The 20,825-nt window shown below is 42.0% G+C and overlaps 1 protein-coding gene across 4 annotated transcripts in view; it reads left to right on the plus strand.

Moving 5' to 3' along the window:
• The window catches only part of RHBDD1 (rhomboid domain containing 1), a 152,837-nt gene continuing 135,212 nt past the window's right edge, over nucleotides 3,201-20,825 (plus strand). For 2 of the 4 annotated variants that reach the window (XM_021075277.1, XM_021075276.1), the window contains exon 1: nucleotides 3,201-3,290. The gene's annotated coding sequence lies outside the window, so the exon portion shown is untranslated. Of the gene's footprint in view, nucleotides 3,291-13,262; nucleotides 13,282-20,825 lie in introns of those variants that run through there. The other 2 variants (XM_021075273.1, XM_021075275.1) reach the window with 2 other exon arrangements.

Below are 20,825 nucleotides of genomic sequence, written 5' to 3' on the forward strand. Positions count from 1 at the left end.
TATCACTCTGAAGTATTTACTCTTAGTCTTTTTATCATATAATATATAATGCAATTTTGGTACTTACCTGCACAGGTCTTAAGTTGTTCTTGTATTTTTTTTTTTTGCTTTTTAAAAGGACCACACTGTGGCATATGGAGATTCCTAGGCTAGGGGTCGAATCGGAGCTGTAGCTGCTGGCCTACGCCACAGCCACAGTAATGCTGGATCTGAGCTATGTCTGCAACCCACACCACATCTCACGGCAATGTTGGATCCTTAACCCACTGAGCGAGGCCAGGGATTGGACCCCCAACCTCATGGTTCCTAGTTGGATTTGTTTCTGCTGCACCATGACAGGAACTCCAAGTTGTTTTTGTATTAATTTGCAAGCTTTTCCATAACAATAAAGCTATAAATTCTTTGATGAGTTTCATACATCTTTCCCTACAGTGTTGGGTATAAAAAATACTAGATCCATTAAAAGCAACTAGTTACCAAACTCCTCTTAAAAAAAAAAAAAAATCCACTTGTGTTACTTGCTTATGGTGTTGTTGCCAGATGTTTTCTCGCCTTCAGCAGAGGTTTTGAAAGCTGAGAATGATACTCATCTTCCACCCTGCCAGTACCAATTCTAGATTTGTGAACTGTACAAAGGTTGTGACCACAACTGCTCTGTACTCAAGAACATTTTAGGAACACGCATTGAAGTGGGATGGCTTAATTCCAGGTATTGTGGTTCTCCCTCAAAACTTTGATAAAAATAGAAAATTGTCTGGGCTATGACACAGGTCTTAAATATTACACATATGGTGCATGACACTGCCGTTTCTCACAATTAAGATACACGAATACTATTAAACTTTCAGGAATCATTATCTTACAAGGTAATCTAATAACTACATGACTTTTATGTAAAAGGACTTCTTCAGGCACTAAGTCTTTGGTTTTCAAAGACTTGCCTCAGTGAAAGGATCCTGCTGACTACCACACACATTCTTTAAGGTATACAATTATTATCCAAGTAACCTGTTTTTTCAATTTAATGGAGATTGACTATGATACATGCTAATTTCGAGAGGCTTAAAAAAACTCCTTTCTGCTCAGTGAAATATATGGGACAAAAAGTTCATTTTTAAAAAGCCAGACATTTCTCTTAAATGACTATAAAATTTTCATTAATATTTGAAATTGAATATAATTAAGTATATTCTCAACCCCTATATATAGTGATGCTTTTATAAGAATACTGTACTGAGCCTTGATTTGTGGCTCCCTTAAAATCACCTCTGTATTTGATATATTTAGATCAGGACAAGAAAAATGATTCAATTACAGAAAGGCGTGAATGGTATTAGAGAATGGAAGATAAGAATTAGATTTGGAGTTCCCGTTGTGGCGCAGTGGTGAACAAATCTGACTGGGAACCATGAGGTGGTGGGTTCAGTCCCTGGCCTTGCTCAGTGGGTTAAGGATACAGCGTTGCCATGAACGGTGGTGTAGGTCACAGACGTGGCTCAGATCCCATGTTGCTGTGGCTCTGGCCTAGGCTGGTGGCTACAGCTCCGATTCAACCCCTAGCCTGGGACCCTCCATATGTGGAGGGAGCAGACCTAGAAAAGCAGACAAAAAAAAAAAAAAAAAAAAAAAAAAAAGAATTAGCATTAAATTGATGCATATGGTCATGGCTCAGGATAAAGGGGAATCTCTTCTTTTTGAGAAATCATTTTTTTTCTAGGGAAATATACAAAATATTTTATTGGTAATTCACCTTTACTTTTCAGCGGATTTTCTATTTCCAGAAATGCAGGTTCTCACCGTCAGGCAAACTTTCTGATGAGCATATTAGTTTTAGAAGAAAGGGATAACTTGTAAGGCTCATGGAACATACTTGCAAATTATTATGATTCTTCTTTATCACTTGAAAGTCTTATAAACCCTGCACGTGTACCAAATCTTCATTTAAATTTCAAACACCAAAATAAACAATTCCATGAAGAATTCTTGCAATACAAATGATCATCAAAGCTCTTCTGATTTAGGCACTTTTTAAGTAGACTATCTAAACACAGCTGCCACAACTTTCAATAAATACAGAGCTGCATAAAACCACCTGCATTTTATCTATTCCTTGCAAAAGGCCTATCTTCCCCCCTAGTTATTAGAAAATTTTGTATCAAATAAGATATTTTCTGGAGTTCCACTGGTGGCTCAGTGGTAACTAACTGGACTAGTCTCCATGAGCATGCGGGTTTGACTTCTGACCTTGCTCAGTGGTTAGGATCCAGTGCTGCATGAGCTGAGGTGTAGGTCTCAGATGCCACTGGGATCTGACATTGCTGTGGCTGTGGTGTAGGCCAGCAGCTGTAGCGCCCATTAGACCCCTAGCCTGGGAACTTTCAAATGTCACAGGTGCGGCCCTTAAAAAAAAAAAAAAAAAAAAAATACTTTTCATATTGCATGAAAACAGCATTTAACTTAACCAAACTCCTACAATGGAACATAAAGCTTGTTCCAGACCAGAAGCAGAACCATAAAGTTCTGCATCAAATGATACATTAATAGAGATAATTTACCCCTAAAACCTTTAAATGGACAAAGAAATGCAGCCTCAGACAGAAGCTTTGGGGAGTTTAAAGTACACCCTCGATCTTCTTTTGCTGGCCTACTTTGTAACCTGAAATAGGAGATGGGCAGCTGTACCGCTGTCTGATAAATTATGATTTCTGCCTCTTCGGCCAACCCCTTCACAAGTAGTATGTGACTCCTCCAGGCAGCAGGTCTTGGCCTTGCGGCAGAGCTGGCGCCCAAAAGGGCAGTTTCTCAGCCACGATGCGCCTCACTCGCTGCTTCTCAACCCCGCGTCTGCCCTTCGAATGCAAGGCTTTTGCTTGCTTTACGCGTGGTAGGCGGCCAGTTACTTATGGCAGGAAGGAATATTATTGTCCGCGTGCCACTTGGCCCTTGGAGGAACCGGCGAAGGTACCTGCCCTTCGCACCGCGCTCAGCGCAGTTCTTTCCCTGATGTATCCAAAGAGCTTCCTGGAGACCACCGCCGTCGCACGCGGTCCGAAGGTCCTGCCAACAGAGACAGGAGCGCGGGCGCGCGCGCAACTGAGCATGCGCCTCCTCCCGCGCGGCAGGACCGTCCTCCCCCGCCCCGCACCGGCGGCGCGGGCTGCGCCTCTGTCAATCACGTTCTCTCCCCGCCCCTCAGGCCGCGGGGCCCTGGAGCGCCCCGGAGCCGGCGGCCCTGCGTGATGACGCACGCGGTCGCGAAGACGTGGGGACGCAGGCGGGCCGTAGAGAGCGTGAGTTTCCGCATCTGTTTGGCACTTTTGCTGTCGGTTATTCAGCGCGGTCTCTCTGGTCCTTTCGTGGGACCGCGGGCGGCTGCGAGGGGCTGGGGGCGGCGGGCAGCGCCTCCCGAGGCCGAGGCAGGACCGGGGGCGGAGTTGGAGGCGCAGCCTCCGCATCCTGGGAGCTCTTGTTCCGACGGAGAACCGAGAGGGGCTTTCCCGGAGCGACTCTACTGGGGGCCCGGTCTTGTTGACCTGGTCTCTGCTCGAGGCCGATCGCCCCGGGAACGACGAGCGGAGGGGCTGGGAGGACAGGGCTCGCTCTGTGGGGGGATGAGGTGGGAATTAAAGGTTTCCTTTCGAAAGCGGGAAGTTTGAAGCGATGTTGCATCAGCAACAGCTTGCAGTTTCAGTTTCTCTAAAGCGTAACGCGATTTCTCTGAACAAGTGTGTTGCAAACACTCCTAAGTAGTGGTGTTTCTCTTAATAGGGCATCGGAAATACACGAAGTGTATTTAACCCTTTTCTGTCCAGGCCTTAAAACTTCTCCAGAATCCGGTCTTTTGCTTGTTTTTGCAAACCGAGCATAAATTATTTTGAAGACTCGGGATTACCATTAAAATTATTGCGTAGTCGTGGTTTAGTCATCATGGTGGGTGGGTCCCTCTGTAGTGAGGGCTGGGCTTTGCTGCTGTTTTTTTTTTTTCTCTTTGGAATTGCTTTTTTTTTTTTTTTAAATCTGTTTAATATTTCACATTTATATGCCTTTTTTTTCCTTTTTTTTCTGGTTCTAATAACCTTTAAATCTAACAACTAATTTGTTACTAGTGTGGCAGGACTTTGGAAAGCAAGTTATCTTAGAAGAATGCGGTGCATTGGAGTCTAAATTGTCCCAAGACTACCAGCATTAACATCACCTGGGAACTTGTTGGAAATGCAAATTTTGGAGTCTTACCCCAGACTAAATGAATGAGAAATCCATTTTAACAGGACTTCCAGTTGATCCCAATGCACCTGGGTGCTAAAGTTTGGGAATTACCGGCTGTCGTGATAAAGAATAACCATTGTGGAGTCGCAGAAGGGAATTTGAATCCAGGTGAAGCTTTTCCTAGGTGTAGGGCCTGAGACAAGTTAAAGTTTACTTCATAGGGTTGAAAGTATTCAATGTGAGTATGCAGGAAAAATGTTTAACACACCTAGAAAACACTCAAAAATGAGATATGATCAAGTAACTTGTTAGAACTGTCTAAAATGAGTACATAGAGGATGCTGGAAGGATTCTTCCTTGGGTTAGATAGGAGCTGTAGGAATATCGCTCTCCCCTCTGGGCAATTTATTTGCTTATGGATTCTTACATTGTATACAGTTGAGGTTGTTGGATGTAGGATATTTAGTGAAAAGTTATAGTAGTATGTACTGATTAGCCCAATGGTGTAGCCTGTTAAAGAACTACATTAGTAATTGTGTTAAAGAGTAGTTTTTAATTCTTTGGCCTTTTGGTATCGAGCTGAGTTATGTATCTTACTTTGGCCCAGAATTTGGTAAAAAAGGTAGACTGGGTAACTGACTAGAGATCAGCCTTAGTCTTAAGAGTTGAGAAGAATTAGGGAGCAGAGACTTGGAGCAAGAGGCCAGACTGACGATGTTTCCTTATCTTTCCTTCCCACATGTCATACAGCTCCACGATCGCAAAGAAGGCCTCGCTCGTCAGGTCCTCTTACCCTGTTTTCTAGAAGCGTCACAGGAGTTCAGTTAGATACGCCCCCCCCATATGCTGTTTTTACAGAACGTCAGTTGCAGTGTTTACTTATAATTTTTTCCTTCCTTTTTGGGGTGGGGGTGCGGGATAAAGAGAAGTCAGGATTTGAAGCAGTTTCCCTAAAGCCTAGACTCATTGTGATGTTGAGAAGAAGAGTTAGTGCCACACTGTGGCTGAAACAACACTTTGATCAGCGTTCCCTGCTCCCAGGGCCAAGCAGTGGCTTCTGGGTATTGTGAGTGAGAGGGTTTTCAGATGAACATAAGTCAGTTTGGATATCAGCTTCTAGAAATAATTTTTATTAATGCTACTGTGAACTTAACACTGTCCCATCATAAAGCATTTGTTTTTCAAAGGCCCTATTTTTCTTGTTCCTGTGTCAGAGAGGCAGATCTATGGCAGTGGTTTTGGGTGGGGAAGACTCTACCTTTTGAATCCTGCCTCTGCTACAAACTGATCATGTCCAGAGGACAAGGTAACATCCCCCAACCCTAATTTCCTCTTCTGTGAGGTAGCAGGCGTGGTGTGTGACTGCCTCAGGACGTTGAATAAAATGAAGTCCACTACGGAACATGTCTGTTAGGCAGAGAGGGTCAATACCTCATGCATATTAGGGAAGAAAAGGTAGTTATCACTTCAGCCTCACTTGATCTCGTTCTTTTCTTCATGTTTTTATAAATGACTTAATTTTGTTATCGCCTAACTGCGCTACTTTTCTTTTTAAGCAAAATGCTGAAGTGAAGAGTTCAAGCTTTCACATTGTTGTAAATGAGAGCGCAAACACGTGCAGAAAACTTAAACTCTAAACTTGGTAGAAAAACAACATCTTCAGTTCCATTATCATAACAGAGCAACTTCTATAATAAAATGTTTTAAGTATTTCCTAGAAGGTCAAGTTCAGGGGATGATTAATATTTAAGTGTTTTCAGATAGTTGATGGGATAGTCAGCTGTAGAAGGGAGCCGCTATGTTACAGGGGAAGAGACTTCACTGAAAAAATGCACCAGAGTAAGAAAAGGCTATTAGCTCTGAAATTATTTCTTTTTCGATATGGATGCTTAATGAAAGCAAAACGAAAAGTTTTATATTCCACTTAAAAAAAAAAAAATGATCGAAGAGTTCCCATTGTGGCTCAAACAGCTAGTATCCACCGAGGATTCAAGTTCAATCCCTGGCCTTGATCCGTGGGTTAAAGGATCTGGTTTTGCTGTGAGCTGCAATGTGACTCGAAGATGTGGCTTGTATCTGTCGTGGCTTTGACGTAGGCCAGCAGCTGCAGCTCCGATTCGACCCCTAGCCTGGGAACCTCCATATGCAATGGGTGGGACCCTAAAAAGACAAAAAAAAAAAAAAAGATAAAACAGCTCATGTATTTCTGTGTATGTTGTATCCGGAGATATGAGCACAGGGACTACTTGAAAGGAGCCATTCTAGGTCATAATCTTGTTTGCCTGGTGATGTATTATAATCTGGGGGCAGGACAGATAATCTGTACACTTGTAAAGTTAGTTGAGTGCACATATATGTAAAAATTCTTTTAAAAAACCATTACAAGAGAAATGGCTTAAAAAGATAGGTTGCCTTGTATGCTGCAGTTCGTCATCTCAGCAGGGGGCCTCAGGTTGGTTGGTTTTTTTTGTTTGTTTGTTTGTTTTTTAAGCTGGGCACCCTCTTTAGCAGCATTTTCCCTGTAAAGCTCAGGCGCTGAGAGGCTCTAAGAGAAGCTGAAGGACACAGCCCTGCCTGCTCGTGCTCGACTTGAACGTCCTGCGGTGGCACTCCAAGGCATGTCCCTGGAACCCAGGAGTCCAGAGAAGTCGATGTGAAACCCATCATGTGTGGGATAGAAATTCTCAGGAGATGAGCTGTACCTACAGAGTCGGGGCATTGAGCATTCCTGTGTGCGGGATTTATAGACTTGCTCTGAAGACACCTCCCGGGGTTTTCACACTTCTCATGCAGAGAAGTGACTGATTATTAAAAAATAAAAACAAAACCCAGCCTTTAATCCAACCTATAGTATACAAAAATAGAGGGGAATTTTTTTTTTTTTTCTTCTCCTAATCCCTCTAAGCTGTGACAGCTGTATCATGGTTAAAGCTACTTAATATTTTAACTGGCTCTTGTTTAGAATTACAAATGACTCAAGGAAAAGGAAACAGGGAGTCCATGGAAATATATTACTTGTGTTTACTGTCCCTGTTCTTTGTTGTATGAAAGCAGCTGGTTTGCATTTATACGGTAAAGGGTTTTTCTTGAAGAGTTAGTTTTCACTTAATAGCTTTCATAAGAAAAATAATTCCAAATGCAAAGTATTATTAGATTGTTATTAATACCGGTAGTGGTAATGTCACATTGTCCTTTTTCACACATTGAGGAGGCTTTCCTGGTGACAGCTGGAGTATGGGGGAGGGAGAGTCACTTTCAATCAACCAGCTGCTCTGTGCAACCTCACGATGGTGATATTTGGCTGTATTCAGAAGAGGAAATGCATCAGATTTCTGGGAAGCCATAGGTAGTAAGCAGGAGCCCTCTGGGATCTAGCTTGTAGCCAACTAACTGCGTGCATTCAATAGGTTTGCATGCTGGTGTTATTTACCATCTCGTTTCTTGGACAGGGTAACACGCATATCATAATTATAAAGCAATAAAGTGTGGTTCCATGGGGGCCCAAAGGCTCATTCTTTTATGGAGAGGAAGATAGAACAGAAAACAAACTTCAGGGGTATGCTGTGTGCTTTTACACAGTATGTTATTTCATTTATTCTTCCCAATGACTCTGGGAAATAAGTGGGATTTTTTTCATCCATGGATAAAGAAACCGAAGCTCAGCAGGACTGATTTTGTGATTTGCCCAAGGCCACGTCCTAATAAGCCATTTGACCCCAAATTGGCTTCAGCTCCAGGAATGTTGTCATTACACCAACAGCTGTTTCTTCCGGATGTTCACTAGCTTATGCATTTTTAATCCAGAGCCACAATGTCAGGATAGTTATGAATGAAATTTAGATACATATTACAATGACTTCAGTTTTATGTAAATTCTACTTAGGGGTATGTATGTGTGTATTGGCAACTACTTCTAATTTTGGATTTTTTTTCATTGAGCGTCTCTTGGGCAACACTGTGAAAGGAATTTTGCTACACTTTTTAAATTACAAATACCAGAAACTTGCAGTGGTACATATTCTAAGGAATTAGCTGTGGGTCTAAATTTGAAGAGATATAGGAATAAATACTGTGCATGCTGTACGTATGGAAGTCCCTTCACACCTTAGTAGTACAGGCATCCCCTTTCTCTTTCCAGGGAATGTTAATTTCCTGTTACTAAGGGACCTTTTTGCTTTCTAAATGTTACACCTGTAACTATCTTGTCCAGCAAGTGATGACCAACGCAGTTTCTGTTCGTGGAATGGCTCCACTGCTTTGACTCTGAGTTCCCTGGGTCGTTTCCTCTCCCTGCCTAGTGCCCACAGCGTAATGCCTGCCCCAGTATGTGTGTATGTATGTCTTTTCTGCCTGCCTGCCTTCCCTACTTCTTGCTTTCTCGCTTTCTCTCCCTCGCTTTCTCTCTCTCTCTCCTCCCACGCTCCATACAAAACTTTAAAACTTATTTTTGCTATTTTCCAAACCTTTTGTGCCCCTTTGTACACAGACCTGTTACAGTTCTTTAATCACACTGTAATGTTGCCCCTTGTGTGCTTCCCCCCACCCCAAGGCTTTGGTTACCTGTGGGCATGGTGCTTGTCCCTTAGTAGATGCTCAAATATTTATTAAATGATGGAATACAGACAAAGGTATATAAATTATGTGCTGAGTGCTTTTGTTGTTAGAGTTTCGCATTCATTGGTTTTCTTCTCTGGGTTCATGGTTAGAGAAATGTAAAGATTTAGATCTGTGAAGGAACAGCATGATGATAAAAAGTTAAAGGGCACATCTTTCTACAGAAAAGCATGCAGGATACTTCCTGAAAGCTGGAGATTGAAGAAGCCTCTTATTAATTTTTTTTTCTTTTTCATTCCTCCCTTCCATGAATCTGAAGGATACATTGCCCTAAAGTTCTAGTCAGAAGGTTTTAATCGAGTGGTAAAACTTTATTTAAGGCGTAGTCCAATCTTTCACTGAAGAACAAAGGGAATGTTTTAATATGACTTCAGGTACTAGACACAGTCCTTAGAAACATCAACCTTATATAAGTAGAAGACAAATTTTAGACCATCAGTGTTTTCTTTTGGAATAACATTCTTCATCCAGTGTCCAAGTTTATACACTAAGTATATGGCATTGAGAGGATTTTGCTTGTTTGTGCAGTAGTTGCTTTTGCGCTCACATCCTCAGTTTTGTGCATGCATCTTTGGGAATGGCTTGCCTGTGGCAGACCTCTGAGCTGCTGTTTTATTTATTTTTTTAAAATGATTTTTATTTTTTCCATTGCAGTTGGTTTACAGTGTTCTGTCAATTTTCTACTGTACAGCAAAGTGACCCAGTCACACATACATATATACATTCTTTTTCTCACATTATCCTCCATCATGCTCCATCATAAGTGACCAGATATAGTTCCCAGTGCTATACAGCAGAATCTCATTGCTTATCCATTCCAAAGGCAATAGTTTGCATTTCTTAACCCCATACTTTCAGTCCTCCCCTTGGAAACCACAAGTCTGTACTCCAAGTCCATGAGTTTCTTTTCTGTGGAAAGGTTTTTATTTGTGATATCCAGATATGTGATATCATATGGTATTTGTCTTTCTCTTTCTGACTTCATTTAGTCTCTAGTTCCCTACATCTTGCTGCAAATGCGCTGCTGTTTATAAATCCTCCACGTTTTGGTTCTTCCGTTGGCTAGAGTGTGGTCTGTACTCAGTGAAAAAAAATAAGAGTTGGTGATGCTTGAAATGAATTGGGGTCTGCTGTCAGCTCTTAGCAGATGCCCTAGTATCTAAGTCGAGTTCTTTGATTATAGACAACAGAAATCAAGTTAACTACGTTATACAGGTAATGTATTAAAAAACAAGGGATTTATTGGAAGTGTATAGATAAGCTCAGAAAGTCTATAGAAAAGTCAAACCCCAGGGCAGCAGCTAAGTGAGCTCTTGAGGCTGGGGTAGACTTTGGTAGATCTGGAAAACTCTTAGTTAATGTTCTGAATATCAGATCCAGAAGTGTTGGTCTTAGTGTCTCTGCCCAAGTGTTAGATTCCAGGAAGAGAGTTTTTACTCCCATCTTGATCACTGTCACCCTTGAATCAACGTAGGAAAGGCATCCTTGATTTCTGGTCCCCGCAGGATCACATCCAGTAGAAGTAAGAGCCATCTCTCCCCTGTCACAGGAAGAACGAGGTGTGGCTGTTGGGCAGGCTAAAAGCAAAACAACCCCAAGCTGTCCCCACCACCTAGTAATTAGTGGACCTCCTGGGTGCTCGTGGAACACACCCAGCATCTCCAAAGTCTGGCATCTTTCCCTCCTCTTGACTAGTTCTTGTGCTGGAAGGATTTCAGTTACACAAGCAATTCACTAACAGTTCTTACACAAGTTAATTTAAATGGGGTTATGGCTATCACTTTTTCAGTGACGTTAGGTAGACAAAGAAATCTGGTGTGCAGGGACTGGAGAATGGAGTTACTGAAGTCCCCTTGAAGAGAGTGACGGTGGATGCTGGCATTGCAGCTCCCTGTGTGCCTCCTGGTTTAAGGACCTACGTCTGAAGGGCTGTCAGTCGGGAGACTTTAATGAGCCCTCATTACACTAAAACTTGTAGTCTGTGAGAGAAGGAATCAGCTTATGATTGATACTGGAAATCATAAGTGGTGATGGATCAGAATTGGAGTTGGCACTAATTCACCTCACTGGGGCACAAAAGTCAAGATTATATACAAAGCCAGTATTTCATTTTTTATGTGTAAAGACAATCTAATCATTTCTGTTAACACTTTAAAAAGAAGGGAAAAATAAAAATTTTGCCATGTGACATCTTGAAGTTTTTTTTTAAATCCTAAAATGGAGGCTCATTACATTCTCAAATGTAATGATAATTTAAGGATAGTCTGGATAAAAACTCTGGTTTGAGATTTTATTATAAATTTATTATAAAGAAATCATTTCTGTTTTCATGTGCCTTCCACATAGGCCATCATACCGTTTTTTTTTTAAAAGTGTGTATTGATTTGCAGTTTTAAAATGGAGGATCGTAGTAGCCCAGAAAAAGGCTAATTGGTCACTGAGTTATAAAAACATTGAAAGCTATTTAAAATTTTTAATCTTAAGTCTTATTTTAACTTGTGGGTTAAAAACACTATCATTTCCCAATGTATGATTTTATATATATAATCTCACTTAATCCTCACAACCCCAAATGAGGTTTCGTTATCTCCTTGTTCAGGTGAGAAACCAGCAGTTAAATAACTTTGCTGAGGCCCACAGCTGGTGTGTATTATGATGCTCTTACAAAAGACCATGCCCTTAACTGCTGTCCCACACGCCACACTTTAATATTTGCTGGCCCTGAATATCATTTTGAGAAGAGGCAGTGCGATGGTTCTTTTGCCAGAGTCCATTTACCCCCAGTTCCCTGACAGCGTCTCTATGTATGGGAGCTGTTCGGATGTGTTGCATCGTCTTATGCTTCTGTGTGCTGTGAATGTGGCAGTAGCTCCTGTATTGCAGCCATGTGCCCTGTGAAGCCTTTTGTCCTTTATGTCTTAGGGCAGCCTGACAGCCTTTCATGTTGAATTCAGCAAGGTTGCTTTTCATTTGACAGAGCTGAGTGTTGCTTTCTAGGTGAAAAATAATTAAATGCTTTTAAAGATGTATTTGATTAGCAGGAAGCTGATCTGTGTAAATTAATTATAACTGTAATGATGTCATAGCCTTGTCTTTTGTTATTAACCAGGTAATTGACCAGAAGTTTGGAAGCTTATTGTAACTGACAGTTAGTGATTTGACCTTGCATGCTATGGAGAACTGAAACATGCACAATGCATGTAAATGCAGTTGCTCATTGAGCTGCATGTATTGTCAGAGCATCTGATCTTGGGGTCTTACTTACATTCTTCCCTTCTTTGCTGAAATTGTTACTCTCAAACTGAAATTATACTGATATCTCTTACTAAAAACATCTGGCCAGAGTTGCTGTCTGCGTCCTTAAATTATTGTAATCAGACGTGAAACCTTGGCACCTTTAGGACGTACAGTCAAAGGAAGAAACGCCAAAATCGAATGAATCTGGAGTTCCTGTCATGGCACGGCAGAAATGAATCCGACTAAGAACCATGAAGTTGTGCCTCGCTCAGTGGGCTAAGGATCTGGCGTTTCCATGAGCTGTAGTGTGGGTTGCAGACATGGCTTGGATCCCACGTTGCTGTGGCTGTGGCATAGGCTGGCAGCTATAGCTCCAATTCGACCCCTAGCCTGAGAACCTCCATATGCCACAGGTGCGGCCCCAAAAAGAGAAAAAGGCAAAAGAAAAAAAAAAAAAGAAAGAAAAGAAACAAAATTGAATGAATCTTGGTTTTAAATTCAATATGAAGGAAAGAAAAACAACTTTTGATGGAGAAGACATAAGGGAAAAAATAGTGGGTGTATTTGGTAGGTTTAGAGAGAATTCGTTCCCTCATACTCTAATCTGAGAAAGTTTAGAGCATGTGGTGTTTAAATATTTGAGTGGTGAGAGCCTCTTGGGTGATTTTGGTTAAAGAATGGGATGGTAGGAGCAAAACACAGAGTGCAGGTGGGAAGACACTGGCTGATGAGTGGCAGTCCCTGGTACGGGCTGTCCTCCCTCCCCGTGCTTCAGTCTAGAGGCATAGTCGCCTCTGCCTGAAGGGACATTCCTAAAACCACCCTACTATGCGAAATCACCCAATAAAAACCATAAAATTTATGGTGCAAAGGGTGTTAGGAGCAAAACACTCAAGAACTTTGCCAGTGGTACATAAAAAAAAAAAAAGAGATTGGAACCTAATAAAATGGTAGCACAGTTTTACACCTGTTAAGTGATTAAGGAATATAGAAGTACTATAGGAAATATGGCCCTTTGCCTTCATAAAGTCCTGAACTTTGCCTGTGGAAGCGGTTGTCAGAAGGATTCCAGCTTGTAAGTTGTTGCCCGGTTGGATATTAAGTCGTAATTGCGGATGTGGATGGGTGTTAACTCATAAAATGCTTGGTAAAGTGCAAATGTGGACATTTTGTGGATTTCTGTGCAGCTTGCTTCAGCTGGGTGCAGTTTCCCACCTTCACCAGGTAGGATAAAATTGCATATAATCAGGTGCAAAGTTTGTGTTATGCTCAAATTGTTCCCTGATACATTCACTGCATTTGAACAGATTTGTTTGTTTCCAAACAAGCGCCATAGTAGAACTGACCAACCCATTGAACTTAAACTTCCCTAAGTAGAGTTCATATGTTTTCTGTCGCTGTGCTAACAGCACATGTGTGCTCTTTCCTCTCTTTAAAATGCCTTTCCTCTCTTTATGTACTTTTTCAAAGTCTGGTACAGGTGAGGAAGCTTCCCTTAAGGTATTCTCTGAGTTGAATTGACTTAACGTTTCTTATATTCACATATATTTGTACATTATTTGTCCATTTCCAGAAAGGGTCAGTTTTAGAAATGACTTAAAACAGAAGTTAGTAGTAACAGGAAAGAAAAAAAAAAAAAAAAAAAAAAGCAACCAAATGGGTGAGTAGCTCTCAGCAGAAGGAAGCACATCCATTTGCTAGGTGACATTAAGCTTTTCCTGGCTCGGATGGGATTGTGCCCAAGGAACACTAAGTCTGAATGGTGCTTTGCAACAATGTGAAGACGATTCCTCTGTGGCTGTCCCTTGGGTGAGTAAGACCTATGTCAAGGCCCCTAATATGAAGGTGCATTTCTGCAGAAGTGGTTCTTTAGAGGCAAAGTGACATGATCCCACTAGGCAGCATTTGGAAATTTGGCAAAACTCAGGGCTAAAAGTTGGGAAAGTGTTCCTTCATACCCATCATTCTTAAAAGATAAAAAAGATGTTTTTGCTTCTTTGTGGCTTCCTTCTGAGATTAAACCTTGCTTTGCAGGGTAGGGCCTGGGGCTTAAAGACTGCCAAGCAGGACCTAATTCACCTCCCCTGCTTCCATCCCTTTCTTTCCAGAGTCCTTACCAGGCAGGCGTGTGGTCCTGGTGGGAGAAGGTGCAGGGGCTTGTTCCTCCACTTCTCTGCATAGAGTGCATCCCCAAATGAGAAATATCGCATTGGGATTATTGTTAGTTTTTTGTTTTTAAGTTGATTTTAAAAATCGGTTTTTGTTGTTGTTGTCTAAGCTATGACTGTGATAATTACAGAAAAGTTAGATATTTGAACGTTACTTTGTACTACTCTCTTAAATGTAAATCTACAAGTTGAATTGTATCAAGAAATAATTGTATTTGATAGAGTAAAAGTTTTATGCCCTGAGATTTTCTGTATTTGGTATGTTTAATGGAAGTCACCAACTGCATTTTTAGGAAAGACTGTTCTTTTTTTTTAAATGGCTGTACCCAAGACATAGGCAAATTCTTGGGCCAGGGATTTAATACCAGCCACAGCTGTGGCAACACAGAATCCTCTTTAACCCACTTTGTCAGACTCGGGGGTCAAACCTGCACCTCTGCAGTGACCTGAGCTGCTGCATTTGGATTTTTTTTGTTTTTTCTTTTTTTATGGCTGCACCTGAGACATATGGAAGTTCCCATGCTAGGGGTAGAATTGGAGCTGTACTGCAAGCTGTATCATAGCCACGGCGACACTAATCTGAGCCGCATCTGAAACCTACTCCACAGCTTGTGGGAAGGCTGTATCCTTAACCCACTGAGCAAGGCCAGGGATTGAACCCACATCCTGACAGGCACTGTGTTGGGTTGTTAACCCGATGAGCTGCAGCGGGAACTCTGGAAAGACTGAGTTCTCCTTATGCTGCTGGTGTGGCCCTAAAAAACCCCCCTGTCTTTCCTAATTCTTTCAGTTGAAATATCATATCTCTTCTTTATGCTCAAATAATGTCTTTCTATGGAGTACCCATCATGGCTCAGCAGAAACGAATCTGACTAGCTTCCATGAGGACATAGGTTTGATCCTTGGCCTCAGTGGGTTAAGGATCCGGCGTTGCTGTGAGCTGTGATGTAGGCCAGTGGCTATAGCTCCAATTCGACCCCTAGCCTGGGAATCTCCATATGCTGATGGTGTGGCCCTTAAAAAAAAAAAAAAAAAAAAAAAGTCTCTCCTAATTCTTTCAGCCGAAGTATCATATCTCTTATTAAAAGGGAGTGACTTCCTGTTTCAGCTCTGGCATGTAGGGAGCTCGGAAGTCATCACTTCTGTCCTCACAGCAAGAACCCTGAACAGACGGAAAATAACTTTTCTTAGGTTCATCAGAGAATAGAATTTATAGGGCAAACTGTTACCCCAGATCTGGAGATCCAGACTCATATTGAGAATTGCAGGCAGGGTTGACTAGGAGAGAATTTTTTTGTTTTTTCCTTCTACATTCTTAGGCTCTCCAGTTGGTGCCCTCTCCAGTGGACCAAGGATAGATTTATAAGAGAAAAACAAGCAAGTTTATTAGCACAGTGTCCTGCACATAGCAGAAGTACTCGGTAATGGGTAACGCAAAGAGATGGTCAGAACTTAGGCTTGTGTAGCATCTTAACAGAAGAACGACACATTTTTAGAGAAGTGACAAGCAAAGAACTTTGAGTTTCTAGGGCAGCAAATGGTAGGAGGTCAAATAGGTGGGGGAACTAATGGAAGATTAAGGCTGGTTAGTAAAGTTCGTTGGGTGGATTTTTTTGGAGCAGGCTGTAAGTTTGTCCCTGGTGATTAACTCTGTCTATGGGGTAGAGACGGGGAGGGAGGGACACCTTTGGAAATCTACGTCCTGCTTTTAAGCAAATAGGGGGAAGGCAGAGAGCTTTAGCTTGTATCTGCTTTTTCATAATTGCCTTCAGCTCCAGATAATCTTTATGCCAAGTGGCATATTTTGGGCTGCACGTTCTGTTACCCTACAGTCAGCTTGCCTGGAACTGAAGCAAGTGACAACAGTAACTGGTGGGGGAACGCTTAAACGGTAGTTTTGACAACTGCTGGAGTTTGCGTGTAGGCTATGTTGCAAGTTAAAAACTCTCAACTTTTCTGCAGACAAGCCTCATTCACAACTTCATTTTAAGAATGGAGAATCTAGAGCCAGATTATGGCGGTTAAAAGCCCCACTCGTCTGTAAAATCATAAAGAGGAGTGAATGGGAAAGGCTGAATGACAGAACAAGCAATTTAGTAATGAGTTTTATGTGCTTTGAATAAACAGTCCATAAATTGGGGGAGTAGAGCGGCTCACAAACAGTGGAGCATTCTTCATGAGGGATATTGGGCCTGAGCACGTTTTATAGAATATTTAAAGGGGGAACAAAGAAACATGATTCTAGCATGGCTGGCTAGAAAGAGAGGAGTTTCCTTATGAGGCCCCAAGGTCCTGTTTTCTGGGGTCGGGTAAGCTGCATAAAGCTGAACTGGAGGACTGATGGGCGTTAGGTTTCCCAGACAGTGAGGTGGATCCCATAACTGCAGGCTGACTTGGGTTTAGACTTGTGACAGGGGCCGGGCCACTGGGGCCACCTCCATTCCATGGGTCCTGATACGTGAATTAACTTACGTTATGAATCACTCAGGTAATAGCAGGTGTGTAAGGTTTGAGAACAGTACTGCCAAAGATGAACTAATACTATGTAAATGTGTGATTTTAGCCAATGATTGACTTTTGTATTTGACCTGTATTTAGAAAAACTGCAAATCAGTAGCAAACAGACATTTCTGTTTAAGTCATGAAAACAATAGTCGAAATTTAATAAGTGTTTACCGTGTTCTCGGCATTATTCTAAGCACTTTGGTGTTTTAAGTTATTTAATCTTTATAAGAATTCCAGGATCAGGTGTAGCTATTATTATTATGACTATTCCACTTTCCAGAGGAGGAGACTTGGGTTAAATGACTTGCATTTAAGTTCACACAGCTCTTAGTGCTAAGCCAGCCATTGGGGCCAGTTTAGACTCTAGAGTATGTGCTTGGGTTCCCCGAGGACACAGTTTGGTGGAGATGACAAAGGGGCCTCTAAAGGCCTCTGCTGACATCGCGTTGTGCACGTGGAGGGCTGGAAGGTGATGTGGGAGTGAGCGCCAGTGCGGGGGAGGAAAGGCAGGGGCTGGGCTTTGAAGGTTGGGGAGGAATTGAGGGGTTGGGAGGAGAGGGAGGGAGCGTGTCTCGGGTCCAGGGGTGATGCTGGCAGCGCTGTCAGGGCTCTCCCACATCCTTGTGCCCTTCGTGTATTCTCCCAGACTCCCAGCCTCCAGCACCTGCACTTCTTTGACTGAGTGTCTTCTCTGGCTCCTGATGCCCACTTTTCCTGGTATGGCAAGCCACAGGTGACCCCTCGCCATTCAGGAGTTAACACAGAGGCTCCTAGAGTTCCCAGTGAGATGAAGTGCCAGGCACCCACAGTGATAGCTGGCTTGATTATTCATACATTTTAGCGGCTCTCATTATTGCCCAGAATAATACATAAAAATGGGTGGCTTATCTCTTTGGTAACCTTATCTCTTTGGTAAGCTAACATGGGTGGCTTATCTCTTTGGTAAAATCTTATTTTTCATAAAAAGAAGCCCTTTGTTAAATGGAGAGTATTGATATCTTCGCTGCTTTTAATCACTTTTTCCTTCTTATTATAACAAAATTGTTCAAATTAAATTTTGTTTCATTTTTTATTTTTTTTATTTTTTTGAGTTTTAGGGCCACATTCACAGCATATGGAAGTTCCCAGGCTAGGGGTCGAATTGGAGCTACAGCTGCCGGCCTACACCACATCGACAGCAATGTGGAAGCTGAGTCTGCAGCCTACACCACAGCTCATGGCAATACCAGGTCCTTAACCCACTGAGCGAGGCCAGGGATCGAACCCGAAACCTTCCGAGTTGGTTTCTTTTCCACTGCGCCACAATGGGAACTCCCAAATTAAATTTTATACAAGTAGAGATTAAACTAAAAATGAAACCTTGTTTTAGTCTTCTTTTACTACTTAAAAAATTCTCTTAAACTTGAGTTTACTCACTAAGAAGCAGTTATGTGAAAGAAAAGTAGCCAATGTCTTGTTTAAGGGTTTCTGTTGAATTAAAAAGATTGGCTATGTGGAGTTCCCTGGTGGTCTAGAAGTTATGGATCCAGCATTATCACTGCTGTGGCTCAGGTCACTGCTGTGGCATAGGTTTGATCCTTAGTCTGGAAACTTCTGCATGCCACAGGTTCAGTCAAACAAGAAAAAAAATTGGCTATGAAGCATAAATTAGAGCTATTTCCTGGTCTGCCTCTAGATCACAGCCTCAGACTTTCAAACAATTTTTATTTATGAACAGTTGAGACCCCCCCCCCCCCAGTTTTTATGGCCACATCTATAGCATATGGAAGTTCCTGGGTTAGGGGTCAAATCTGAGCTGCATCTGCTGGCCTGTTCCACAGCCACAGCAACATGGGATCTGAACTGCATCTGCAATCTAAACCACAGCTCACGGCAATGCTTGATCCTTAACCTCCTGAGCCAGGCCAGGGATTGAACCTGCATCTTCATGGATGCTAATTGGGTTTGTGACCTGCTGAGCCAGGATGGGAACTCTGAGGCATTTGTTATATGCTGTGGAAGTGTAATGTTGGCTTTCTGGAATGAGGGACAGGCAGGACTGTGGAGGCCTCTCTGAGGTACAGACAGTAGTGGTGAGTGTTGCTTGTGTGACAGGCCGAAGGCTGACGGGCTCTCCAGATAAGCAGCACGGTCTGGTGGGAAGAGCTGGATTTGAGCCCTAATAGTCTGGTTTAAGAGCATTGTCATCTTGGTTTATCTGTATAAGAAAAAAGATGGACTTTCTATCACACTCCGACAGTTTCACATCAAAACTGCTGAAAGGATTTCTGTTAAATTGGGCAGTTACGTTTGGAAGGGTCAGGCTTAAAATGTAAGCTGTGGGATGTATGTAAAATTCGCTTTGGTGACCTCTGGTGGTGAGAACGCCCCCTGGGCTTGTCCATCCGTGGTGGTGGCCATACTTGTTTAGCACCTTGGACAGAGAAATGTAACATTCCCCAGAAAGCCTCATAGGCAGATGCTCCATCAAGCTACTGCTCATCCGAGCAGCTCCACAGAGCAGGCTTCAGAATGGCTAGCAAGTGCTGGGTAGTCCAGCTGGTAGAGAAGATGGAACTAATTCTCTGTTCATTGGATTGTGAGAATTAAATGAAATGAAGGATTTATACTTACTGCTTTGTCAACTATAAATAATTGCGTAAGTAATAGTTATTGGGGAAGATATGTAGATATTATAAGACTGAAGCATAGGCTCATGTGCTTAAAGTTGACCAGATGAGGATTTTATATCAGCTAATACTTATATAGTCCTTATTATGTTTCAGGCATTGTTCGGCGTGTTTTGCATATACTAACTGATCAACAGTACTGTGAGACAAGTCTTATTATTATGTAGTATCTGCTCTGTAAATGAGGAAACGTAGTAGACGTACATTGAGTCAGAACTTGACCATGGTCATATAGTTCCTACAGTTGAGGCCAGGATTTGAACTCAGGCCACAGTTACTTTCTGTTAACTATGATACCATCCCGTCTTACAATAATGAAGAAGAGAAAGCCATTCTAAGTAAGAAAACGTCGTGGATTGGAGGCAGGGGATAACATGATCAGATGGGATTTTAAGCAAATGGAGTCAGGCATTATATAAGTAGATTGGTTGAAGAGTGTCAGGTGATAAGCATCTGACTTTTGGTTGGATCTGTCACCACATAGCCTATGATCTTATAATAGTTGCTTCCTTGTCTGGAACATTCCTTAACTTCTTATGTCCTTTTAGTGGTCTTAAATCCTAATTCCCCTGAGATCACGTATTTTGCTTTCCACGTGGACGGCATGATACTTAAGACAGGCCTTATGAAAGACACTTGGGACATTGTCCCACTGAGGTGTGGGAGATTTTGTATTTGTTTTCATTTGGAGAGATGATATTGGGGTGGGGGGGAGGAAGGAGGCGCTCTTGTGTATCAAAGGTAGGTCTTGTGTGTTTAAGCCAGGTCTGGTAGCTTAAAATCAAAGATTCAGCCTGTTGGCGTTTGAGAGAGAGTTTAGCGGTGGTCTCGGCTGGGTAACCCTTATGTGGTTATGAGGATGACGTGGGAGAGATTGGAGAACCATCGCGTAAATGGAGATCTCAGCAGCCCTCAAAACCGGCAAGTGCTCTCCATTCCCAGTTTCTTCTGGAACAGAGTCCAAGTTAAAGATATTTCCATGAATAAATACTGGCATGTAATTACGGAGTGTCATGAAATTCGTGAAGCTCAGATTCCCATTACCTTCTTAATATTATTTTATTCCAGCTTTCATTTTTTATTCATGAAGTCAGTTTTCCTTCATTTGATTGTTTTCATTTCTGTGTATCTCTCTGCCTTTGATGTGAAATAAGAAAACAGAATCCTACTCTGATTCTCTTTGATTTTATCGTGAATGTAGCTCATGAAGCTATGTAATAGATTTAGATGGCCAGAAAAAAATTGTCATTTATGTGCAACTTGTCATTAAATTATGATTCCACCCTGGACCCTCAGAGCTCTCCACTCACTAATCAACTCAGGTAGATGAAGCATTCCTGTAAATTGAGCACAGTGTAATGATGTGAAGCCAGACCATCTGCTATTCCATTTAATATTTAAATACTAAGTTTTAAAAATATAATTC

Source organism: Sus scrofa, chromosome 15, assembly GCF_000003025.6.
Source record: "Sus scrofa isolate TJ Tabasco breed Duroc chromosome 15, Sscrofa11.1, whole genome shotgun sequence".
NCBI lineage: Eukaryota > Metazoa > Chordata > Mammalia > Artiodactyla > Suidae > Sus > Sus scrofa.